Raw genomic sequence first — 26,217 nt, 5'->3', positions numbered from 1 at the left:
AACAGTCTCCCTTGTGTTATGTTTCTGTTTACTTCAGTGCATGATTTGTATATCTGTGAAGGTTGCATTTGTGTTTACTTCGATGTTTATGCAATTAAATAGCTTGTTAATGTAAAGAACAAGTAGGAGATAGTAAACCAGAAATTGCAATAGGGGTTTCTGATGTGTTAGATTCAGGAATTTTCACATCATCTATTCTAGGCAGTGGGTAATGGTTCTTTACCTTAATCTTTTTCAATTCATGAAATTCCACACACTTGTGCCATGTTCCATCCTTCTTTGGCACCAAAACAATAGGTGACCCACATGGCGAAGAACTTGCCCTGATGATCCCTTTGTCCAACAACTCTTGAATTTTCTTTTTAATTTATGCACTTTCCATCACTAACATCCTATACATGCCAATGTTATGAAGAGGACAATCTTGCTGCAACTGTATTTCACGTTTAATTCCTCTCTTGGGAGGCAATCCTTTCGGTTCCTGAAGCATCTCATCATATTGGTTAACAACATCAACCAATTGACATTTCAATCTCGAGTCACAACCTTGAAAAACTTCATTATCAACATCATTCTTGGGTTTGATCATTAGAAGTACAAAATTCTTGCTAGAATTCACTAGTTTTTTCATCTGCCTTGCATTTATAAGTGAAAGATTTAGTTTCTTTCTATGGAATCTTACAATGTATTCTACTCCATATTTGAACAAATGGTATTTGTTTTCATGTCTATGAAAGATATTTTTTATGTCATAGAGATATGGGCTGCCCAAAACTATACCACATATGTATAATGGCACAACATCAAGTTCCACTTCATCTATGAAATTTGTAGTAATGGCGAATTTTAGTCTAAACTTTCTAGTTACTTGCAATTGTGCATTGTCACAAACCCATCCTCATGGATATGGCTTATGATGTGGAATGGTTTCCAAGTTTAAATTTTTGACAATGTTTTCAGAGATGAAATTGGCTTGAGAGCCATTATCAAAAAGAGTATCAATTTTGCTATGTTTTGAGATCACCCTTATGTGGAAATGTTTTATCCTCTTCTTTTCATTTGGAGCTTCATTATGTAAATTTGAAGTACTATTGCTAGCAATGGAGTCCTTACCTTTTATCCCCATGGTTGTGAATTGAGTTTCATCACTCAAATCGGATCCCAAATCATGTTGAATGGTAGTAGCTATCTTCTGCTTTCCCTGTTGTTGAATTTCTTTGGTTTCATATCAGAATGAAGATTCCAACAATGAGCTTCATCGTGACCCTCCTTGGAACAATGCTTGCATGTTAGTTTCTCTCCTTCCTTCTTAATGGCTACATTTTTCTTTCCTTTCCTTTTAAAACTCTTTCCTTTGTCTCCACTTTCGAAAGGCTTCTTGCTTCCCTCTTGCATAATGTTTTTCCCTCTTGATTCAAGATGTGTGGCCTACACACAAACCTCATCTAAACTAGTAGGGTTAAACATAAGGATAGTAAGCCTCAAATAGTTTTGTAAACCCCCAATATACTTCAAAAAAGTGCCTTGTGACTACAAATCTACACCTAATATCAAAGACTACCTCTTAAACTCTTGGGTGTAACTTTGCACACTTTGACCCTTTAGTTGTCTAAAATTCTGCTAGTCCATTATGGCTTTTTGCATATATGCTAGAGGGTAAAATTGTCTTTTAATTGCAGCAATAAAATCAGACCAAGAGATTGAAATCTTACCATGTTTTTTCATCTCATCTTGTGTCTTGGCTTCCCACCATATTAATGTTGCACCCTCCAGTCTCAAGGAAGCTAGCTGAATCTTTGTGTCATCATCTTGAAGGTTTTGAATCCTACAGTAGACCTCAAGTTGACGAACCCAATTGTCAAGATTTTTTGCATTCACTTCACCATTATACATTGGCAATTCGAATTTTACATCTAGTTTCAATAAGGGAGTTTTACCATGTCCCTTTGAGGTATGTGCATGAGTTTGAGTAAGGGTTGTAGTAGTGGAAGAGGATGAAGATGAAGGTGAAGATGGTGGTGAGGATGATGGTGGAGAAGATGGTGGTTTATCACCATTTCCATTACCTCCTCCTCCTGAAGAACCTTCTCTTTTTGGAGGCTTTGTGCTTTCACCCCACAGTCTTGTATTACTCTCTTCATAGAGGATTTTCACCATCTCTGTCATGTCAAATAAAGCCTTCCTAAAAACATTCTCATCCTCTAACATATTTGCAGGCTCTCCTTCATGTGACATGCTTGTTGAAGCTTCAACTACAAGTTGAGGTAGAACTGGTGGTGGATATTGTGGAAATTTTGCTCTCCTTATCCTTGTCCCAACTTGAGTACCTGCAACCACAAGTTTTCCTGCTCCTCTCTTGAGCTTCAACCTTGTAAGCATCACATTCACTTGCAAACAGATAAATCCTCCTTGCACAGGTAAACCAATAGCTCTGATACCAAACTTGATTTGAATGGGAAAGTTAAGTTTGTTGTGCTTAAATCCAATTCAGAATATAAACAAAGTGCTTGAGGGTTTATGAGATAAATTGCAAGTTAACCATGATTTTTTGTGTTTTTATGTGAATTTCATGAGAAAATTAACATAAATAAAATACTGAACAGTAGCATGCAATAGACATAAACATCACCATAAATAATAACACATCAGCACATGATGAAGGAGTTCACCCCTCCTGGGCTATGTCTCCTGGTCTAGCTTCCAATGGCTTGGCCCTCTTTCATTATGCTCAAATTTGTGAATACATCCATTTACAATGCTCAAATAGCTCTAAAACCTATTCCAATGGCTTTAGAAGACCCAAAAATGTTTATCTAGCCTCTTCCCGCTCCCAAATTGGTCAAAAACTGCATAAGTTATGCTTTTCCCAAGTTTTGGCACTAACTGCACCACAAATTCCCCAAAACCCAGCACCTAACCCACAATTTCGCCTCCAATTCCGCTAATCCAGTGCTAAATTTGTGGGAATCTGACTAAAATTGTCAGACCGCCAATTTGGCCACTAAGTCCTTAATGTCGAAACTATGGTCACTTGGGGGCCATGCGCCCAGGGCTGGCCCCTCCTCCTAACCACTCGGCAGAAGGTTAAACACGGTGCGTTCACATTGAAACTTTGTGGACTGTCGATTTGGAGACCATCGGGTAGAGGCCTGGCGGTTAGCCCCACCCGTGACGTTCACATGCAACTGTTTGGAGACCGTCGGGCTAAGGCCTGGCGATAAGCCCCACTCGCAGCCCCATAACTCCATAAATAAAACCTTTATGCTATGTTTTAATAAGAACCAATCATAAGACAGTATTGTTTGTTAGGTGGAGGTCTGGTGTTCGAACCCCACCGTTCTACTCAGCCCCTTAACCAATTTTAGGTGGCCCCTAGGCTGCCACATGACGGCCTTTGGTTCGGTCATGTGGCAGCGTGTAGTTGGCCACCAACCCAACAACCAAAAACTAACACATCAACACCAACAAACCAAACAACATCCTAACACTTGGCGCCACCTGATTGGCTGAAGGACCCTAATCATATGCATGGTCACTCTGTAACGTAGACATGCCCATTCAACGCCACATCAGTAGTACGGACTGTTGACTGGGTTGACTACATTTTTTTTTAATTCGAATGTTTGGAAAAGCAAATAGAACATGTTTTTGGGAGCATACGGAGTCTATTTCGCGCGAAACAAGTTTCGTTGGATTCAAGATGACGAGTGTTAGGCATTCGTTTAGGTTCCACTCTGATCCAACAACTTTGAATTTTGAGCAAATTTTGAGCACCTGATCACTAGTCAACTAAAAGTAGGAACTAGTCGACCCTTTCGTTTAGAAGAAGATTTTATCATAAAAAAAATAGATGTGAACATTGAATGGTGTAGGATGAACCTTAAAAAATGAAGTTGAACTAATATAAAGGCCCATTGATTGTGGTAAGAAGCACTTGATGGAGAATGCATAGGCATTCTAGTTCAACCACCCCTCTAGGAAATCTAATTTGATAACACGTGGAATGCCCTCTTGTTATTCTATATCTTCAACATGGTCAAATATTTCTAACATTTATACAACAATGTTTTTTGTGAATCCAGCTAACCTCCAAGGAAGATTTTCACTAATTAAAACATCAGTAGAGCCCAAGTGGGAGTACCTTACATGTACCCATGGATGAAAGTTGGCTTGCGCTAACATCCAAGGTGTGAATCATGTATTGGTATCAACTTAGGATTAATACTCTATAGGCTATGATAACAAACAATTTGACAAGGATAATGAGACTTGTGGTACAATGGAAAGTGTGAGAGCTAGTCAAAATAATATTTCCATGTGGACTATGACTACCACCAATGAAGTTTCCCAACTTCATAAGGATGCATGCCGGGTGTAGGATAAAATCAGACTATGGTAGCAAAAGTGTTTGATGAATTACCTACAATAAAAGTCTTTGACGAAATTCCTAATGTCAAGAAAACTATTGTTGTGGCCTTAATTTTGAGAGGGCTCTGCTAATCACAACAAGTTCCCCAATGATGGTCAAGTCTCTCATAGGAAATCCTTTTCCTTATGAATGAATTATGTGAAATCCTTTATCTGATGAATGAATTCTATCGATTATGTGGTGTACACAAAGCATAAACTAGAGCTCATGCAAGGTATCCCTATGGACCAACAATGGGTTTTGTTTGAAGATAAACCACTTGATAGCCATTATATGTTGTTTGACTATAACACATGCAAAGAAACACCTTAGTTTTATGCCTTATGTGGACGAGCAATAGCCATGGAGCACCTTCATCCTCAAAGATTGGCTCTTTCATAACATGTTTATTTCAAGGATATCTACTTTCAACCCTCCTCTCTTAATGTGTTTATTGTGGACAAATTAGAAGATGTGCTAGTGCTTCTTGTTTCATGAATCATCTACAGTATTTTCAAATTAAATAATTTCTTACCACCTACATTAGTCTCTCTCTCTCGTTGAAATATCCAGGCAAATCCACCTGAAGGGATCACATCCCGTCATCTACAGTGTTTTCAAATTAAATAATTTTTTACCACCTACATTAATCTCTCTCTCTCTCTCGGAAATGTCCAAGCAAATCCACGTGAAGGGATCACATCCCGTCAACTTATTACAAAGCCCAACCCCAAAGGCAACGAGGAGAATTGACCTCCTAACCTCCCATTAGTGAAGTGTTTTAGCGACATAAAATCGACCAATTGAGCTAACACTCGAGACTAGCACCTACATTAGACTTTTACTAATAGATCTATTCAAATTAGACAAAGCTCTATGAAATATACCTATGCTCCAAAAGTTCTTTTGTTGTTCAATTTTCAAACTTGGTTAATTATTAGAGAATTCTTGAGAAAGGTCCCTACTTTTTAAGGAAAAGTGAGATGGTTCTCAAACTTTGACCCTAACACTATATTTGTTTTCAAAATGCCAATTTCAACTTGTCACCAATATTTGCCTCAATAATTTCGCAATTTGCAGTTTTGTAGTCTTTGAATATATTGAGAATATCTTCAATGAATTCTTAAAAATAATTATTCACTGTATTAAAGTGGATTTATTTACACATGGTTGTAATGTGTAGGCTTTGCGCAGACCAATTCATACAACGAACAGACATTTCCTATAGGCTATGCACAGAGCAATTCATTGACGAGTCACTGCCGCTCTCCGATGAATTTAGCGGGTGGGGAACTACCTGCAGCGAGGATGCGGGCTCCGCAAAAGACACGGTTGCGTTGTTGGCATCTGACGTGGCATAGATCAATAAGTTTTTCAGAAAGAAAAAGCTTCAATATATTATATGAGAAATATAAGAGTCCAAAAATATCTGGATACATCCAAATTGTTCTAAAATAGTTCAGTATGCCACATTGTCTAATAAGCTCCTATATTCAAAGAAAAAACCAAAATATCTATGTAGCTATATAACTATCAAGGCTCTGTGAACAGTACAAAGAATCATGATATAAGTGAAAATCATCAGCTGATGAGGCAAAATTATCAAATCTGAGCACTAAAAATCTGGCAAAGCAAAATCTTGGATCTGAAAAGTGGTTCCTTCCGAAAATATCTCGAGATGCCAAAGTCCAGGAGAGGAGGTGAGACCCAATTTAGAAAGTGTATCGGCTGTAGAATTTTTGTCCCTGCTGATGTGCTCAATAGTGCTATCAACCATGCGGTTCCAGTAGTAGTTGATCCTGTCTCTCCAACCGGTCAGGTGCTGCGCCAAAATGTGATTTCTCCTATTTACCGAATCAACCAAAATCTTCGAATCTCCAAAGATAGCAACCTGCTGTATGTCAAGGAAAATACAAAATTTTAAAAGTCCAGTGAGAGCTATGGCTTCAGCCATATTATTGGAGCCATGACCGTCGTGCCAGAATGATGAAAAGTGTGTAGAATCATTTATCTTGATGTGGAAACCACAGCCACATTGACCCTTCTGTGCGGCCCCATCGAAGAATGCGGACGGCTGAGAAGACTGTTCTGATAATGGCAGAGCGGGAAATTTATTCTTGTGCTTGATTATCTTCTGAGGTAGAGATTCTAAATATACAGAGATCGAATCCAAGGTTTTAGCATATGAAATTCTTGAGCTATTGAAGACGCAATGGTTGCGCCATTTCCAAATAAACCACATGGATAGAATGCAAATTCTACGCCATTGAATATTCTGCTCGCTGCACCTTAAAATCCACTCTTGGATCGAGTCCTGCACACCAAGTATAAAACCAAAAACTCTTTCTAATTCCTGCCATATATGAAAAGACTGTTTACATTTTAGAAATATATGCAAATTTGAATCCTCGTCCGATCTGCATAACGAACAGACATTTGGTCCATTCCATCCCCGCTTCATTAAATTCTCCCAGGTTAGGTTTCTGTTGTGAAATGCAAGCCATGCAAATAGAATCATCTTCGTTGGGCAACCATCCTTCCAGAAGATCTGTGGGAATATAGAGGAACCAAGTGATTGTTGTCCAACCAACTGATGATATATTCCTTTTACTGATACGTCCTCCGCCTCATTCGGGATGTTCCAAGATAGGAAATCTGATTCCCTTGATCTGAAAATACCGCCATTCTGTAGCTTCAACCTGATGCCATTCCAATGCTGTGCAATCTCATGGGGCATGTTCAATTCATCAGCGTCTTTCCACCGCGGGATGGGGCCTAGCCATTTAGCAATCAAACTATCCCAGTAAAAGAAACCTCTTCTGTGAAAATGATAAAGTAGGGGATCAGGGATATCAATTTCTTCAGCTCCGCATTTGAAGCGGTCTATGCCAATAAGGATTTTATTCCCCGATTGTAGACGCCAGATTAAATTCTTCAAGCAGAGTGCTTCAATCCTCCGGAAACTAAGCCATATGGGGGATCCATATGCTGCACCGATAGAACCTTTCCGGTACCAGAAATGGAGGCTCTTCTTTGCTAAATACTTCGATCGAATCATGTGACTCCACGGTCCTTCACCCTGAATAGCTCTCCAAAAAGACTTGCACAAGAGAGCTCTTCCAAAAATTCTCAAATTGGATAAACCCCAACCCCCCATAGTCTTAGGAAGAGTAATACTAGAAAGCTTAATGAGATGAAATTTACTCCTATCAGCATGACCCCCCCATATGAAATTTGCAGAAAGCCTATTCATGTTGTTGATGATACTCACCGGAAAGTGGTATAGATGCGCCCAGTAAACAGAGAGTTGATTCAAAATGGATTGTACTAATATAATTCTCCCTGCCAAAGAAAGGCATCTAAACTCCCAAGCAGAGATTCTCCTATAGAATCTGTCCACAATCCAGTTCCAATCAGATCTCGAGTATCCATTTGCTTTTATCCGGAATCCCAAATACTTTATACCACTGCTGATATGTTGGGCTTTTATACCAAATAGCTCAGATAACCAATGAACATCTTCCTGCTTGAGATCAGAATGGTATATTATAGATTTCTCCAAGTTAACCTGAAGTCCCGTAGCCCTTTGAAATTTTTCCATAATATTATGAAAGCGCATCCAAGTGATCCTGCAAAACATGCCGAATAATATTATATCGTCAACAAAAAGATTATGAGTCAGTGAAATGTTCCTGCATATTTTGAGAGGCTGCCATGCTTGATCGATCACAGCCTTATGGATATGTAAGCTGAGAGAATCCATTGCCAGTATAAATAATAGTGGGGAGAGAGAGCATCCTTGACGCAGACCCCTCTCCGCACTGAAAAAAGGGGTTGGAATGTCGTTTATAATAATAGCGTATTCCACAGGATCGACACATGCCATGATCCAGTTGATCATGTTGGTCCTCAATCCGATTCTTGCAAGTAAACACCTGATGTATCCCCAATCTATACAGTCATATGCCTTCCTGAGGTCTACTTTGATTAAAACCGCCTCTCTATTCTTTGAGTGGATGGAGAATAACGCCTCCTGTGTACCAGCGACAGCATCATGGATGTATCTCCCTTTAAGAAATCCATATTGTTCTTTTGATAATGATTCTGATAATACTCCTTTCAGCCTCTCTGCAATGATCTTTGATACAATTTTGAAAGAAATATTACATAATGAAATCGGCCGATAGTCCTGAAAAGTCTGTGCATCCCGCTTTTTGGGTATGAGTGCTATGTATGTGGAGCATAATTGTTTGCTGATATTCCCCTTTATCCTGATCTCTTCCACCATCTTTAACAGATCATCCTTTATATAATCATAGAAATGTATAAGAAATTCTATTGACCAGCCGTCTGGTCCAGGGCTTTTGTCCCGGCTGAATGATTTCATGGTCGCCATCAATTCCTCCTCTGTAATAGGCTGGTATAGCTGATCGTTTTTTTCATTATCAAACATCACTGGGTAAACTTCTATACCCCACAATATATCCTGAAAACTTCTATTTTCCATTCTTTGATATTGCTTTTTGAAATGTGCCACCGCTTCCTTTGATATATCTTGCTGAGAGTATAAATAGCCTCCATTACCATCACTAATTTTCCATATTGAATTTTTGACCCTTCTAGCATTGGCGAATCTATGGAAAAACTTCGAGTTTCGATCGCCTTCTTTCATCCATATTGCCCTGCTTTTCAGGCGCCAGAAAATTTCTTCATTCTTCAGGATTTGCAGTTTCTTTTTTTGGAGACTCTTGATGCGTTGTCTCCTTTCAAAAGTTAAAGAATCATAATCCATAGAATTTGCAGCATTATCAAGTTCCTTTTGGATTTCTCGAAGCTCTTTTTTATTGTATTGTCTTTTCTGAAACTGCCATTCTTTAACAATTTTCCTGATTTTGTTCATCTTGTTCATGAAATTCATCTGATGTGAATCAGATCCGCTTGCTGCAAACTCCCTCCACGCTTTTACAACAGTGTCATTAAAATCAGGCTCCTCTAGACATTGTCTATTGAATTTAAAGGGGATTCCTTTCCTGATTCCCATAGATTTCCATCCAAGAACTATCGGCCGGTGGTCCGATATGAAGCAATTTTCTACCGAAGAAAATGGCATGCCGAGGACATCTATCAGGCTGGCATGTAATAGGAATCTGTCTATTCGCTTTGCAATGAAAGCCTCTTCGCTCCTTCCATTGTCCCAAGTGGGCAGAATTTTGGGCGGAAGTATGTCAATGAAATTCTTCATAAGAAATTCATTCCTGATCATGGCAGCATTTGGATCCATCTTCTTACTTTTACCCCATAATTCATCCGTGCTGAAAGTAATATTAAGGTCACCTGCAATCAACAGTGAATCAATATCAAAAACTTCCGATGCAAATAGACCATCCCAAAATGCCGATCGGTTCCTGTATGGAGCATATATGTTCAGAATGTTTATGGGACATCTAAAACCTCTAATTTGAGCCGAAATAAGAATGCCAGCAATGCAACTGTATGCCTTCGCACATATCCATTGAGGATCCCACAAAACAGCTAGACCACCAGATAATCCTACGGCATCAATAGCAGAGATGTGCCATTGAGGAAGCATTTTCCGAAAATAGGATATAGTGACAGATACAGAATGCATAGTTTCTTGGATTAAAATGATTTTAGGACTCTTAGACAAAAAAAGGTTTTTTAAGGCCAAGAACTTCAGGTCTGCTCCCAGGCCTCGAATATTAACAGATAATATGAAATTCATTTGGAAGGTAGATCGGCCTTTCCAGCTCTAAGAGGCCTGTCAACAGAGATATCAGTAATGGGAATATCCACCAGCGATAGATTCCTGATACAGCAATCAGATACAACACCCCTCCCCCTGAAATGCCTGCTGCCCCTGTTGTTCTTCCTTCTCACAGTGATATTCTTAGCAGATGTAGGGCTGATCCTAGGGGATTTAGGAGACTCAGGTTTATGAACAGTGAGAGGCAAAAGAGCAAGTGATTTCTTGGACAACAGATAGTCTAAATCGCTACCAATCGAATTGATAGGCGATTGAATCGGGGAGTTAGCAGGAGTGGGAGATATCAGGGATTCAATGCCTTTATCCCCAGGAGCAGATACTTTATCAAGGGGCGATAGAGGATTCCGATGGAGTCGATGATCAGATTTAATTGAAGGAAGAGGAATAGGAGGCAAATTCGGGACATTTTGATCCCCGATTGGTTCCAGCGGATGATTCGGTGGAAGGGGAATCTCAAACTCAGAGGCAGTTTCCAATTCCGGCATAGACGGAGATATCCGGAGTAAAGGATCAGAGACAATCGGCCGAGTGGGAGTAATCTGATGTTCAGTGTTCGGAGAATATGAACTGAGGGGTCGAGGAGAGATATTAGGAGAAACAGATTTTTCTGAATTCATAACAGGACCCTTTAAGCTATAAGGAAATTCTGCAAACTTGGTGAGGCCATGATGCTTTCGACCAAAAGATCGCCGTCTCGGGCAATGCTTAATTAGGTGCCCAGTATGATGACACGCAGCGCACCTAAAAGGCACACCCCAGAAGTCCAATCTCTGTCTGATGGACAATTCTCTCCAGCTGATGTCGATATGCTCCGGAAACCCACCCCTGAAAGATCTATCAATCAGAATCCAAGCAATACGCTTGTCTTTCTCCCCCCGACACCAGGGGTCTACATAAACACATCTTCCAACTGCGTTACCAATCTCAGTTAGTGTCTCAGTAGACCAGAATTCCAGTGGCAGACCAGGTAGCTTCAACCAAATAAGATTATTAGAAGGAGTGTTTCTAAGGGGATTAAATCGGTAAGTTCTCCATAGACGGTCCCTCGTTCAGAAGCAGCCTCGAAAAGGAACCGAATTTTGGCATTGCTGGTTTTTGTCGGGTGCACTGCAGGTCAGTAGCTGACGGTGACGGGACCTCCAGCTGTGAGGACGAGACCATCCCCGGAGAATGATTCAGTTTCTGAAACAATCGGCACAACACCCAATTGTCCAACTGGCACAAAGGAAAGAGTAAATTAATTAGCCCGAAAACTTAATTTAGTTAACTTCTATAAATTTTATTGGATATGCAGATTTACTTTTAAGGTTACTAGAAATACAGGTTTACTTTTAAAGTTATTTGGATTTTGGAATATTTTGAAAATTTGTAAGTTAGATGTGCAAAATGTTCCAAAGTTCTTAATCACTTAGCAAAATTGCAGGTTCTGAAAATTGTAGGAATTTGTCAAAGTTCCTAATTACTTAGCAAAATTGCAGGTTCTGAAAATTGTAAAAATTTGTCATTTGTGTTTATTAGATTTTCGGAATAAGAAATTTTATCCAATTATATTTTTAAAGCTAGAATATGGAATGACGGAGGGGAATTGTACATTTTGAAATATTTATGTATTTTTTATAGTTTGTTTTTTATCACTTTCCAACTAACAAAATGGGGTTTTTACAATGGTTAGAGATCAAAGTTTTGGTAAAAACATCTATAAAGTTGCAAAGGTTTGGTAACTTGTCATAAATTAATGATTAGGATGTTGATTGACATATTTGTTTGTTAATTTTTTTAGAGTATTGTTGTGAAAAATTTATTCACATGAATGGTAAATAGACTTGTTATTGTTGCTTCGCGTTTGATTAGGTTGTTAGATATTATCAAGGAAGATTTAGAATTAAATCTACTTCATTTATCAAAATTTATTCAGAAGACCTTGATGTTCACATCAATAGAAAAAATTGAATATATTGGAACCCATTTGTTCAAACAATGAGATTTTCTAAATTCTAAGCATCTAAGTTTAGCAATTTCTTAGGCAGATATTTGTCAAAGTTCAATTTTTCATATTTAAGATTGAGATGATACTAGTTTTTGCACTTGTTCTTGTCACTTTGATTGGGGGATTGTTATCTTGACATTTCTTATAAGATAACAAAGTTTGAGATCACCTCTTTATGAGTTCCTATCCTTATCCTATACGAGGTGTCATCCTTATATATCGATGATTTGTCAGTGTGTTGGAAATATTTAGTTCATAAGGTGATTACATCCATGTAATATATATCGATCATTGGATGAACGCATCATGAGATAGCTAAATATTTTTATATCAATTCTTGTGTTGTATTTAATGTCTATATTATTTAACATTAGTGTGCAATGCACATTGCAAGTGCATGCAATGTTGGTGCAATGAAAATGGTGTGCCACTTATGGAATTTGCTATCAAGGAAACACGAGTGTCCCTATTCTCATTACAAAATCTCCTGAGTTCACCGTCAATTGATTTCAATTGCATTAGGAAGAATGTTCATGATAGTTCTTAGACTTATGAGAGTGGATACACAACATTGCCAAGGCCTATGTTAGTCAATTAAATGTAGGAACTATTTGAACTTTCCTTTTACAAGAATATTTCATCATAAAGACTTAGATATGAACATTGAATGGTGTAGGATAAACCTTAAAAAATGATTTTAAACTTATATAAAGGTCGTGGTAAGAAGCACCCTATGGCAAATTCATGGACATTCTAGCTTAACCACCCCTCTAGGAAATCCAATTTGATAGCATGTGGCATGTCCTTTTGTTTATACATGTTCAACATGGTTAAGGATTTCTATTGTTTATACAACAATTTTTTTTGTAAAGTAAGCTACCCTCTAGGGAAGATTTTCACTAATTTAAAACAAGGATAGAGCCCAAGTGAGAGTACATTACATGTACCCACATATGAAAGTCGACTTCCACTAACATCCAAGGTGTGAAGGTTGGACTGGTATCAACTTAGTCTTAATGATCTATAGGTGATGATTAATGAATAATTTGACAAAGATAATTAGATTTGTGGTGCAATGGAAAGAGTGAGAGCTAGCCAATAAAATATTTCCTTATGGACTATGACTACCATAAATGAAGTTCCCTAGCTTCACAAAGATGCATGCCAAGTGTTGGATGAAATGCCTACAATATAAAGTGCTTGATGAATTACTTACACTAAAGTCTTTGATGAAATTGCCAATGTTAAGAAAACCACTGTGGTGGTCTTGATTTGAGAGCCAACTCTACTAATCACAACAGTCTTTCAAATCATGGTCAAGTCTTTCATTGGGAAATCCTTTTCCTTATGAATGAATTATGTAAAAACCTTTGTGGTGTATATAAAGCATAAACTAGAGCTCATGGAAGGGATTCATAGGGACCAACAATGGATTTTTCTGAGGGTAAATAATTTGACAACTATTATATGTTGTTTGACTAAACCACATGCACAAACATTGGTTAAATTCAAAACTTTCTAATTTCATACTTTCTCACAAACTAGACATCTTTAAGATTCTTGTACCAACTAAAAACTCACCCAAAAACAACGAATAGCCAGAAACCAAAACCATGAAGTTTGCTAACATGTTAATAAACTAGACATCTTTAAGATTCTTGTCCCAACTAAAAACTCACCTAAAAAAGAAGGGCAAAAAACCAAAACCATGAAATTTGCTAACATGTGAGCAAACTTTATATGATGATAAAATTGATTAGAATGTCAAAAATTAAGGAATCACATTTTGTTAGAAGATATCAATACAGGTCTTGAAGTATAAAATGAGGTTTCAAATATTATTTTCAATGACAAAGACGAAAAACAAGAGTACTAGGATTTCCCCCTTCACATGGGTGTTGTAAATGAAATCCCTTTATTGGAGAGGTCATAAATTTGACCACTTTGATTTAGATAAGGTATGGCATTTTAAGTGAATTTTGAAATTTTAAATTTGATTTATGGCTAGTCAATAAAATCTAAATTTCATTTATGGTCAGTCCTCCTCGAAAGCTAGGGTTGACTTAAGTTTAAAAAACACTAGGTTTTTGTCAGGTGCGCTCCACGTCAATAGCAGACGGTGACGGAGCCTCCAGCTCTGGGCACGAGACCATCCCGGGAGAATGATTCAGTTTCTGAAACAATCGGCATAGCAACCAATCATCAAATTGACACAAAGGAGAGAGCAAATTAATTATTCCATAGTCTAACGCGGTGAGGAGTTGTTCGGAAAGTTATGGAAATTTTGGTTATATTTAGAAAAAAATCGATAAGGATTTTTGTAAATCTAAGTTATAGTTGTTAAACTTCAAAATTTTTGGTGTTTTTGACGGTGCTGAATCCATTTTCACCAACAAAAACACGATTCAAACACTGCCTCTACAAGATTTTTTGAAAAAAAATTTGCCCCGATTCCGACCACTTTTGGCGATCCTCCGCCTCATTAAACGACTCCATTAATTAACCCCAAAACTTAATTCTTGTTAACATTCTATAAATTTTATTGGAATTACAAGTTTTTGGACTATTTTGAAAATCAGTTAGTTAGAAGTTCAAAATGTCATAAACTCAATAATTATTTAGTTCAATAGCAGGTTTTGAAATGTTCTGAAAATTTGTCAAATATATTTATTAAAATTCCAGAATAAGAAACTTGTTTAATTAGATTTCTAAAGCTAAAATATGTAATGACTTTGATAAAGGGTATATTTTGTAATATTTTGTAAATCTGTTATTTATGTATTTTTTACAATTTGGTTTTTTATACATTTGAAAATAATTATAAAATTTTATTCCAATGATTTTTTTTTTCAAAATTATAAAATTTTATTCCAATGAAAATTTTGTTTTAAAATTATTTGAAATACATTATTATTTTAGAAGTCATTTTAAAGTGGTTGCACATTCTGAAATATTTTGAAAATTTTAATTCATGTGTTATATATTCCTAGAATATTCTAGACCCTAAAATGGTTTATTATAAGTTAACTTAAAACACAGTTTTAAAAACAATTCTAACTTAATTGCAGATCCAAAAATATTCTGGAAATGTTTATTAATGTGGTATATTTTCTAGAATTTGAAAAAAAACGAGAAACTTTTTATTGTCTTGAAAACAATTATAAATAAACACATGCACCTCTAATTATGGAATTGTCTTTAAAGTGATTGCATTATGAAATATTTTGAAAATCTTGGCTTATGCCTTGTAAATTCTTTAAACTTCTACAGTATTCTGGACTTTTTAATGGCGATTAATTAGATTGCAGATTCAGAAATATTCTGGAAATCTACACTAATGTTCTATAATTTGAAAAACAATTGAATTTTTTTTTAAGGTTTTATAATTTCTAAAATATTGTAGAATTTGAAAGAGAAATGAAAAACTTCACTAATATTCTATAATTTCTAGAATTTGAAAGAGAAGTAAAAAAATTCACTAATATTCTATAATTTCTAGAATATTCTAAAATTTGAAAGAGAAATGAAAAACTTTTTATTGTCCTAAAAACAATTAAAAATTAAGAATGAAAAGGTTTTTATTGTCACTAAAATAATTATAAATTAACACACTATTTTGATTAAGGAATTGTGATTGCACATTGTGTTTTTTTTTCAAATATTAGCTTATGTGACATATATTTCTAGAATATTCTAGATTGTGTAATGACTTAGTGTCGATTAAATTGAAAAACAATATATATTTCTAGAATATTCTAGATTGTGTAATGACTTAGTGTCAATTAAATTGAAAAACAACTTTAAAGGTCATTTTAATTGAATTGCATATTCTAAAATATTATCAAAATCTTCATAAATGTTCTATAATTTCTAGAATATTTTAAACAAAGATAGAAAACTTTTTATATCATGAAAACAGTTATAAATTAAAACAATTATATTTTCGAAAACAGAAAACAATAAAATGGTTAAAAAAACTCCTTTTTAAAATTAGTCAATAAAACAAATTTATAAATATTTTCAAAATAAATAAATAAAAAAACAATCTATCCTATCATGATCAATACTACCATTATCCTAACAAAAATATTTACCTTTACAATATTATATCATCGTAAACAAGTATTTATTTATGTTTTACTATTATAAAAACAAATATTTACTTCATTTAAAGTAAATATGCTAGAGACTATTTTAGACTACATTAAATAACTGGGGAAAAAGGCATTATAATATTACTTCAAATGAGCATAAAATTGTTAAATCTTACCTAAAATTATTAGAATTAAAATTATACTAAAAAAAATTATAATATTTTTCAGTTTTTTCTTTACTTTCTACCTAACATATTATACATTTATATTAGAGTGGTATTCAAAATTTTTACTTTCCAAAGAAAGTATTAAAAATGGGTGTTAAAGCGGTATTCAAAATTAAGTTGCGATTGAGATTAAAGCCTTTTAAAAATCATTAAAAGGTCATTTTCCTTTTTCAAGAGCATGAGTGGAAGTTGCTGAGCGGTGAGTTGAAGTCAAAGAGAGTGACCGCTATAACGTAATTTCTTTTTAGAGTCACCACCTTCAAAATTGGGTAAATCACGTTGCAACCCTTACAATCACAGTTCTCAAAGAGTAGGGTTGCTTCCCCTCTCTTCCCGGCGGATTTTTATGAGACAACAGTCAAAAATATTTATACGACGACCAGACATTTCCGGTAGGCTGTGCGTAGACCAATTCATTGACGAGTCGGTGCAGCTCTCCGATGAATTTAGCGGTTGGGGAACTAGCTGGAGCGAGGATGCGGACTCTGCAGAAGATACGGCTGCGTTGTTGGCATCTGACGTGGCAAGGCTCGGTAAGTTCTCCACAGACGGACCCTCGTTCTACTATTTATTTATTTATTTATTTTTTGGGTGTTTTTCCCTCTTACCTCAAATTAAGTGGCTTGCACATACATATCATTTAGATTATTGGGATTAAACATTAGGATAGTATGATTAAGATAACTGTGTAAACCCTTTATGTACTTCAAAAATGTGTCTCATGATTGTAAATCTACACTTAACATCAAAGATCTTTTTATGAATTCTTGGGTGTAATCTTGCACATTTTTCCTTTTAAGTTGTCTAAAGTTTTGCCATTTTATGATGTATTTATGCATATAAGCTAGAGGGTAAAATTGTCTTTTGATTGCAGCAATCAAATCATTCCAAGAAATTGAGATCTTACCATGTTTTTTAATCTCTTATTGGGTCTTTGATTCCCACCATACCAGTGATGCACCCTCCATTCTCAATGAAACTAACTAAATCTTTATCTCATCCTCTCGAAGGTTTTGAATCCTGCAATAGACCTCCAACTAATGAATCCAATTATCAAGCTTCTCTGCATTCACTTCACCATTATAAATGAGCATCTCAAATTTAACATCAAGTTTTAAAAAAGGTGATTTACTAGTTGCTTTTGAATTATGATGATGAGTATGAGTAAGGGTTGTGTTAATGGAAGAGGGTGAAGATGTTTGTGAAGAAGAAGATGAAGAAGATGGTGGAGAGGGTGGAAGTTTGTCTCCATTTCCATTACCTCCTCTTGAAGAGCCTTCTCTTTTGGGAGGTTTGGAACTTTTCCCTTGCAACCTGGTATTCATCTCTTCATAGAGGACCTTTACCATATCTATCATATCAAAGAAAGCCTTTCTGAAGGTCTTCTAATCTTCTGTCATGTTTATAATTTCTCCTTCATGAAACATGATCTCTGGAGTCTCAATTGCGACTCGAGGTTGAACTGTTGTTGGAGATTGTGCCAACCTTGCTATCCTTCCCCTTGACCCAACTTTAGGACTTCCAACCAACTTCCCTTCTCCTTTTTTGAGTTTTAACTTTGTAAGCATGACATAAACTTGCAAACAGTTAAATCCTTCTTTCACAAAGAAAACCTAGAGCTCTGGTACCAAAATGATCTAATTTATAATATTAGATTGTTGTGCTAAGATCCTCCTCAGATTAGAAACAAAATGCTTCCATTGTGCTTAAGGATTCATGAATTTTTTTGCAAGTGAAAAATGAGTTTTTATGTTAATTTTATGATCAATTAAACATAAATAAGAAACTGAACAGTAGCATAAACATTTACAGAACATCATCAAAAACACATTACAACGGGAACATGATAAAGGAGTTCACCCCTCCTTGGCTACATCTCCTTGGTCCAACTCTCAATAGCTTGGTCTTCTCTATTATGCTCAAAAGTGTAAAAATATGTATTTACAATGCTCAAATGCCTTTGAAACTTGCTCCAGTAAGTCCAAAATATCCAAAAATGACTATCTAGACTCGTTTTCCTCCAATTTGGTCAAGAACTAAAGAAGTTATGACCTCTTCTAGTTTTCCCAATATTCTCTCCACAAATTGCACCATTTCTGACATAATCCTACAATTTCGCTCCAAAAAGCGCTAACTAGGCGAAAATTTCACCACACAATAGCCATAAACTATCGGCATTGATAGCTCCATCGCAAATCGCAATTAGCGGGAACCGGCGGTCTTATGGTTTTTGAACGTGGCATGGGCGATATGCGATTGCAATGAGAAATGAACCCGATGGAACTATCAACTGAAACCCATAATCTTATTGCATCCACGATCCATCGCAATCGCAATTGGCTAAGTCAGGGGGTAACATATATATGGGACTCTTCATTGTGTGATCTGCAATTGTGATTATTGCATCACAACCCGGTACGCTGGGGGTTGATTTTTGTAGTACTTCCCTTCTATGACATGTGATTGTGATTATCGCATCGCACCCTGGCTTGTTCTGGGGCCGATTCTTTAACGCCAACCCACTTGTGATATACAGTTTGGGAAAAGCAAGGCCAATGGTGGCCTGCCACTTGGCGCTTCCCCATTCCCTGAAGAGTCTTGCCATGTCATCTTCTCCTGCCATCTCTCCAAGTCAAACCTGAACTTTGATTTGCTCTAACTTCTTCGTATGAGCTCAGATTTGAGTGGCATTCACACCGTTTGAATCAAAATGACAAGCGCTTTGATATGAAGTTAATTTTATCAAGATTCTATCACTTTGAGTTTTGAGCCTAGTTTTGAGCACTTGATCATAGAGTGTTAAGTGTTGGAATCGTATTGTAACATCGGATTGGTCGCGGACTAAACACAATGTGAAAACACTACAAAACATGAAGGGTGAACACTTAGTGGGGTCCCGTGCTTGTGTTGACATGGCAGTGCCATGGGGACCTATCAAGGGCCATGTGGATGCCATGTTGGAACCCAATGGTGATACAGACCCCCTTTTTATTGACATCGCAGTGCCATGTGGGGCCATACATGGATGTCGTGTGACATTACCGAGTGATGTGGATCATGTGTTCTTTTGACGTGGTAGTGCCACATGGGATAACCTGGTGCCACGTGGCAAAAACATGTTGATGTGGCACTATATGACTGGCCAAACTTCAGAAGGGAATAACTTTCAATGTGGGATTTTGATTGAGATAAACTTTATTTCAATGGAAAACTCTATATGAGCTAAATGTGATGGTGGAATTTGTTTCAAGTTTTGATGATGTTGGAAAAAGAGGATTTTTGTAAACCCATTTTTATATCAACCCTCAGATATCGAGTCAAATGAACAACTAATACCTTCTACATCTCAAGATGGTACACAGGGTGGGAGGGAGTATTATAGTGAAAAGTTTGGGCCCCTTAATTCCTTCCAAGCATAAGGCATTGAGAGGAATTGAGGGGAGGTTATTGTCAGATCCACAAAACAGTTATAGTTATATTCTAATCCAAGGTAATTTGACTGGTGGTTTATGGATGTTGCGATATATATATATATATATATATATATATATATATATATATATTGTAAAGAGAAATATATATTGAAAAATATTTCTGGCTTTCCTAGTTTGGGTTTCCCTAGAAATATCTCTATGTTAATTTGTGTGTTTTCCATTGCATCTTTTCTTCTTTATTAAGAATCTATTTGTAGAAATTAATTGTACATGCTTAAGACCTAAAATTGATGTGATTAGTGATCTATTTGACCTTATGTAAATGGTTAATGCTAATTGTGACATAGATGACCTAATGGAGGTGACTAATACATATACACCGAAAAATATGATTGATGATTCCCTAAATAGTTATGATATGAAATCATTCATTAATAATTTTTTTGAAGGTGAATCACAAGTTGTATGTATCAAAGCATAAAGTGATACCAAAAGTGATATAAGTGAATGTGATATATTTTTTTAAAGTTACAAAACAAGACATTCATGAATATCAATAACAACATAATTATCTTTCCAAAAGCATTTCCATACCTTATGAATAACTAAAATTCAACAAGAATTAGCATGGCTTAGTATATGAAAAAGGAATCATTTTTTCATATTCCAGAGTACTCCAAATTGGTTCAAGTTGTGCTTGCTAGATTTCTTGCTATATCCCTAAAAGGGTACATAATGATCTTTCCAAACTCATTGCCATACCTTCATAATAATTTCAATTCAACAAAATCAACATGGCTTAGTTTATGAGAAATATATCATTTTTGCATAATGTATATTTCTCCAAGTTATCTCAATTTTTAGCAAATTGATGTAGAAGTTAATGATATCCGATGATGCAATATATGATAAATAGATTGAGAAAAACTTTGATGACTATTAGCATTGCAATTAAGTTGGTCATATGGAAATAGAGTGCTTTTATCTCCATCCTTGTATTAATTATGGGAAGATAGATCATCTTTTAGATAAATGTTGAAAGAAGGAGGACGTTAAAAGAAATGAATGATTTATTATAGTTGAATAAATTCTTGGAAATGGCATTTAGAACCGAAGATTTTGCATAATTCTTACCACAATGTTCAGAAAAATGATTTACTATAGTTGAATATGTTCTTGGAAATGGCATTTAGAAGCCAAGAGTTTGCAAAAGTCTTACCATCAAGTTCAGACATGGTTAAAGACATATTTTCATGGATAATTTATAAATGAAGATGCCTTTCACTCATTTGTTAGGGATGATAGTTGTTGGCATGATTGGGGCTCGATTCTCAAAATTTGTAGACTATAACTATTCTAAATTGGTACTCCCTTCTAACTTAAGGAAGGGGTTTCGAGCACTATAAAAATGATAAAGGTACTCTCTTATACATTAAGGGTGGAGGTGGAAGGCTGGTGGGACTACACAAACAATAAAGGTACTATCTTGTATATTAAGTGGGGCAAATACATTGAACAAGTAAGAATGGTTACTGGTAAACCAAAAAGACTCAGTACAGGATACCAAGTGAATAAGTTTATTAGTTATCTAAAACCACCAAATATGGTGATGAAAGAGATATCGAATCAAATAAGACTTCAAAGCTAAAGCTTGGATCCTTTTGACATACTTATCACCTTTCTACTGACAAAGGGGGGAATATTTACAATTGTTAGACTACAAAGTTTTGAAAACAACAACCATACAGTTGCAAAGATTTCATCACTTGTCACAAATTAATGATTATAATGTTAATTGACATGTTTGTGTGTAATTTTTTAAGAAATTTTGTTTGGGATTTGATTGGGTTGTCAAACATTTTCAGGTAAGGGTTAGAATTAAATATGATTTCTCAAAATTCACTCATAATACCTTGAAGTTCACATCAATAGAAAATTATAAATATTGGAATCACATGTTCAAACAATGAGATTTTCTAGAATTTAGACATTCAAATTTGGAAATTTCTTAGGCGGAGCTTCACTGAATCTCAATTTACAATTTTCATAATTAAGATTAAGATGATAATAGTTTTTTCACTATTTATTGTCAACTTGATGGTATCTTTATTTAAACTTATGGCTAAACTTAAACTAGGGATTATTAACCCACCATTCCCTATAGGATCATAAAGTTTGAGATCGCCTCTTTATGAATTGACATGCTTATCATTTATGAGCTGTCATACGTATCTATTAATGAGTTTTCAGTGTGCTGGAAATATTCAGTTCACAAGGTTATTACATCCATGTACTATATATCAATATCATTGGATGAATATATTGTGAGATGGCTTAATATTCTTCTTCCAATTCTTGTGTTGTTCTTAATTTATATATTATTTAACATTGTGTGAAATGCTCATAGCAAGTGCATGTAATGTTGGTGCAATGAAAAATGGCATACAACTTATGAAATTTGCTATCAAGGAAACACTAGTGTCCCTATGTCACTACAAAATCTCCAATGAGTTCACCATCAATTGATTTCAATTGCATTAAGAAGAATATTCATGGTAGTTCTTAGACTTATGATAGTGGATACACAGCATTTCCAAGGCTTACCTAAGTGATCTAAATGGGAAAGTTAAGTTTGATGTTCTTAAATCCAATTCAAAATATAAACAAAGTGCCTGAGGGTTTATGAGATAAATTGCAAGTTAACCATGAGTTTTTATGTGTGTTTTATGTGAATTTCATTAGCAAATTAACATAAATAAAACACTACACAACAACATGTAATAGACATAAACATCACCATAAACAGTACCACATCAGCACATGATGAAGGAGTTCACCCCTCCTGGGCTACGTCTCTTGGTCCACCTTCCAATGGCTTAGCCTTTTTTCATTATGCTCAAATTTGTGAATAAATCCATTTATAATGCTCAAATAGCTCTAAAACCTGTTCCAATGGCTTCAGAAGACCAAAAAAGCCTTTCTAGCTTCTTCCTGCTCCCAAAATGGTCAAAAAATGCATAAGTTATGCTTTTCCCAGTTTTGGCACTAACCGCACCACAAATTCCCCAAAATTTAGCACCTAACCCATAATTTTTCCTGAAATTCCGCTAACCAAGCGCCAAATTTATGGGAATCCGGCCGAAATTGTCAGACTGCCAATTTAGCCATTAAGGCCTTAATGACAAAACTGTGGTCACATGGGGGGCCATGTGCCCAGGGTTGGCCCCCCCTCCAAACCACACGAAAAAAGGTTAAACACAGCGCGTTCACAGTGAAAGTTTTGGGATTGCCGGTTTGGAGACCATTGGGTGGAGGCCTGGAAATTAGCCCCACGTGCGGCCCAATAACTCCATAAATAAAACCTTTATGTTATGTTTTAATAAGAACCAATCATAGCACAGTTGTAGACGATATTGTTTGTTGGGCGGAGGTCTAGTGTTCGGCCCCTGCTTGGTCCGCTTGGACCCTTAACCAATTTTTGGTGGCCCCCAGGTTGCGATGTGGCAGCCTCTGGTTGGGCCATGTGGCAGCCTATAGTTAGCCACCAACCCACGAAACAGAAACTAACACATCAGCGCCAACAAACTAAACAAAATCCTGACACTTGGCGCCACCTGATTGGCCGAAGGACCCCAGTCATATGCGTAGTCACCCTCCCACGTAGGCATGCCCAACCAGCGCCGCATCAGTTGTACGAATTGCTGACTGGACTGACTGCAATATTTTTTTAAATTCGCCTATTTGGAAAAGTGAACAAAACATGTTTTTGGGAGAATACATAGTCCATTTCACCTGAAATGAGTTGTGTCGAATTTAGGACAACGAGCACTACGCGTTCGTTTAGGTTCAACATTGATCTGATAGCTTTGAATTTTGAGCAAATTTTTTAGCACACGATCACTCCTCCCCGCTAGAAGCTTTTGGACCCCAAATATCACTTTTAGTGGTTTAGCAAATGAGGGTACAGTTCCCTCACCTTTCTAATCTCGATCCATTTGGCCTTGGAAGGATTTGTTCCTTTGATCCCCACTCGAAGGTAGTCCACACTCCCTCATTTTGAAGACCTTGTTCTTCTGTCAAGAATGGTGTCTTGTTGTAGTTCATCAAGGTATTCAGGAGAGAAATATTCAATGGAAGGAATTTGAACATTCTCTCATGATCTTCAATCAAAGGAGGCTCATACAACCTTAACTTGTCCACATTAACAACAACATAAATTTGCATATATGAAGGCAAATCCAACCTTAAGGCATTGTCACCAATATTTTCCAGAATTCTAAATGGACCATATCGAATTGGTTTAGCTTTTTACCTTCTCCTTGGAGCCTTTCTTTGCTAATTTGAAGCCAAACTTCATCACCGACTTGGAAATTGTGATCTACACGATGCTTGTCGTGCCTTGTTTTGTACTTGACTTGGATCTTTTCAAGTTTTTCTTGTACTATTTGATGTACCAATTGGATTTGTTCAATGAACCTTTTAGCTTTGTCTATGTCACTATGACTATCAATAGCAACATCCTTTCCAAAAATGAAATCCAAAGGATACTTAGGCAAGTATCCAAAACATGCTTCAAATGGCGATGTTTGAGTTGAAGAGTGCTTGGCCCGGTTGTAATCATGATGAATGTAGTGCAAATGTTCATCCCATAACTTATGATGCTTGCTGCAATACCCATGAAGAAGATGTATCACAATCCTATTCACCACCTATGTTTGACCATCTGTTTGCGGATGGAATGTTGTACTCTTTTTCAATTTGGTGTCCATGAATCCCCACAAGCTTGACAAAAATTTCCCAACAAAGCGAGAATCTCGATCACTAACAATGGATGTGGGAAATCCAAAATGCACCCATACATTCTAAAAGAATAACTGAGCAGTTTGTTCAGCTGTAATTTGCTTTTTACATGGCATCAAAATACACATTTTGCTAAACCTATCCACAACTACATAAAGATAATCATGATTCCTTTTTGACATAGGAAGACCTCCAACAAAATCCATAGAAACACTCTCCCATGGATGAGAAGGTACTGGAAGTGGTGTGTACAATCCTAACTTTATATTGCTAGTCTTACTAACAGCACATAATGAACATCCTCTAATAAAACGTGACACACTTTCAAGTATACGAGACCAATAACAATACCTATGTAAATGTGCCACCATCTTACTTACATCGAAATGACCAGCAATAAGAGAAGTATATGCCTCTCTTATGATGTTGACTCTTTCTCCCTGTGGAATACAAAGCTTACCAAGATGGTACAACAAGTTATCATGCATATGATAATCCAATTCCTCTACTTGGTTCCCTTGACTCAAAGTTGCATAAACATCTTGAAAATCACTATCTAAAGCATATTGCTCAACATAGCTCTCATGCAAATAGAATTATGTTTAAGAATAATAGCAGCACTAACAATAGGCCTAGAAAGCATATCAACAATTTTATTGTAAATACCTTTCTTATACCTTATAGCCAAGTGGACTTTTTGAAGAAAACCCATCCATCGGAAGTGCCTTGATTGCTACAACTTAGATTGAGATTGCAAGTATTGCAATGGCTGATGATCAGTGTGAATGATTGTTTCCTTACCCATCAAGTAGTGTTTCCACTTTTTCACACTTTGCACCAATGCATACAATTCCTTGTCATATGTAGGATAATTAATCACTGCACCATTGAAAGTTTCCGAATGAAAACATATAGGCTTACCATGTTGCATGAGGACTGCACCCATGGCGTAGTCACTAGCATCAGTCTGGATCTCAAATGACTGTCTCAAGTCTGGAAGTGCAAGTACTGGGGCTGAACTGATATTTTCCTTCAATGCATCAAAGGCCTTTTGTTGTTTGCCTCCCCACTAAAAAACATTTTTCACACTTGTCAATGCATGCAAAGGAGTTGCGATAGAATAAAAGTTAGCAATCTTATTTTATTATAACAATGTAAACTTTGAAACGGGAACTGATACTGTTACTCGTTTCGTAGAGATAGCAAAAAAGTGACCTGATTTTGAAAAGGGGTGATGCAGAACACACATGTTTTTTTAGAGCATAGTTTTTGGCACTTTAATTTTTTTTATGTACATCACGTTTTAGAATGGTAGTGATTTTCATGCTGATTTAAAAAATGAGCATTCTGCATCACACTCCTTTTTTAAGAGCCCTGCTTTTTGGCTTTAAATTTTTTAATGTATAAAATGTAAATAATTATTTAGTAAATTTTATAATTTTTGAAGTGGTCATTTTCTTCACATTTTCTTGTTTTTTATTT

Source organism: Pinus tabuliformis, chromosome 4_2 (assembly GCF_031772625.1).
Source record: "Pinus tabuliformis cultivar Carrire ecotype Pingquan chromosome 4_2, CPIR1, whole genome shotgun sequence".
Taxonomy (NCBI): Eukaryota; Viridiplantae; Streptophyta; class Pinopsida; order Pinales; family Pinaceae; genus Pinus; species Pinus tabuliformis.
This window is presented reverse-complemented; position numbering follows the sequence as displayed.